Here is a 2,442-nt window from a genome sequence, read left to right on the forward strand (position 1 = left end):
GAGGCTGAGGCGGAACTGCTTGAACTCAAGAGGCGGAGGTTGCAGTGAACCAAGATCATGCCACTGCACTCCCGCCTCAGCAACAGAGTGAGACTCCAAGTCAAAAAAAAAAAAAAAATTTTTTTTTGTAGAGATGGAGTCTCACTATATTACCCAGGCTGGTCTTCAACTCCTGGGCTCAAGTGATCCTACCACCTCAGCCTCCCAAAGTGCCGTGATTATAGGGGCTGAGCCACTGTGCCTGATCCTTCATTTTTTGTCTTTGAGGTCCTTAATCTACAGGTTTCTATCACCCAGTGTAATGTGTGAACCTTGTTTGAACTGGGAATCAAACAATCATAATCAAATAACCCAATTAAAAAAAGACAAATGTCTTAAAGACAAATGGGTACCTCCACGCTGCTTTCTTGATAGTGAGTTATCATGAGATCTGATGATTTCATAAGGGGCTTTTCCCCCTTTGCCTGGCACTTCTCCTTCCTGCCACCTTGTGAAGGTGGTGCCTGCTTCCTCTTCATCTTCCAACCTGACTGTAAGTTTCCTAAGGCTTCCTCAGCCATGTAGAGCTATGAGTCAATCAAACCTCTTTCCTGGCCGGGTGTGGTGCCTCACACCTATAATCCTAACACTTTGGGAGGCCAAGGGGGGGCACATCACCTGAGGTCAGGAGTTCAAGACCAGCTTGGCCAACATGGTGAAACCCTGTGAAACCCTGTCTCTACTAAAAACACAAAAATTAGCCAGGCGTGCTGGTGGGCACCTGTAATTCCAGCTACTCGGGAGGCTGAGGCAGGAGAATTGCTTGAACCCGGGAGGCTGGAGGTTGTAGTGAGCAGAGGTCGCGCCACCATCCTGGGCAACAGAGTGAGACCCTGTCTCAAAATAAATAAATAAATAAAAGCATCTTGGCATATGTTGTTCTTTGCCTGGAATGTCTTGTCCCCACTCTCAGGTCACCTGGCAAACCAATTCATCCTCCATGACCAGTCAAGTGTCAAAGTTTCACCTCTGGCCCAGGAACATAACCTTAGGACACTCAACTCAATGCCAACCCATACGCAGTGTGCATGTGCACACACACGCACACACCTCTAGAGGCCTTGCAGGGCACTCGCCCTGTGATCAGTGGTCAATAAACCCTTTTTTAAGCATCTCTAAGACAAAACTGCAGGGAAAGCTCTGCAGGGGCTCAAGGTCACAGAAGTCACCCACGGGCCCCCAGACCTGGAGTTCTGCTAAATGCCCTATGGATTCTCATCCATTTGATGCCAATTTCTCCTGCTATGCCCAAACCCCCTGCCCCATGCCACACCACAGTAGCTCCATACTCTACAAGCTTAAAGAACACCAAACATACCCCCTAAACCACGAATTAAACTGGCAGGGGAGGCCATTCTGCTGTTAATAGAAACCATAGGTCATAATTACGCCAGCAGAGGCTGTTCCACCACAGGGCCTTGGTCCTAAGTCCCTAGTCAGACAGACCTTGAACTAAAGCCATTTGCCAACCAGTGGCCAAAGGGAGGTGGGAAGAGGGCCTTCCCCTCTCCCAGCTCCACTGAATCATGTCACATCCCATTTGTACTGTTCCTTCCTAGCTCCTGGAGGTTAAGCAAGGGCAGAGCTAAACCATCAGGCAGAGTCAAGGCCAATCACAGCAGCCTCTGACCCCTCCTCCCATCAACTTGACCTAGACCCAGCCTCAGACAGATAACCCCAGGGCTGTGGAAGCCTACCCAGAGGCTGTCACAGACTCAAGCTTCAGTCACTGGACACATATTTGGGAACCACAGCCAACCAGGGTGGGGAGGGCCAAGCCTGTCGCTCTCCCCGAGAAGAGGCCCAGGACAGTACAGGCATGTGCCACAATGCCAGCCCTCTCAAATACTTTTCAGAAGGCAGAAGAATTTTATGAAAGAGCTGTTATTAAAATGCTAATCCAGGTCAGGGACGGGGGCTCCCATCTGTAATCCCAGCACTTTGGGAAGGAGAAGCAGACAGATCACTTGAGCCTAGGAGTTTGAAACCAGCCTGGGCAACATAGGAAGACCCTGTCTCTATAAAAAATACAAAAATTAGCTGAGCGTAGTGGTACGTGCCTATAGCTCCAGCTACTCGAGAGACTGAGGTAGGGGAATTGCTTGAGTCCGGGAGGTCAAGGCTCCAATGAGCCATGATCACACCACTGCACTCCAGCCTGGGAGACAGAGCAAGACTTTGTCTCAAAAAAATAAACAAATAAATATAAATAAAAATAAATAAATAAATGCTAGCGCACTGGGGAACTACAACTGTGCAAATAAATTGAAGTTTACTGGGCACAGTGGCTCATACCAGTAATCCCAGCACTTTGGAAAGGTCAAGGTGGGCAGATTGCTTGAGCTCAGGAGTTTAAGACCAGCCTGGGCAACATGGTGAGACCTTGTCTGTACCAAAAATACG

This window comes from Colobus angolensis, unplaced genomic scaffold (genome assembly GCF_000951035.1).
Source record: "Colobus angolensis palliatus isolate OR3802 unplaced genomic scaffold, Cang.pa_1.0 Scaffold1406, whole genome shotgun sequence".
Taxonomy (NCBI): domain Eukaryota; kingdom Metazoa; phylum Chordata; class Mammalia; order Primates; family Cercopithecidae; genus Colobus; species Colobus angolensis.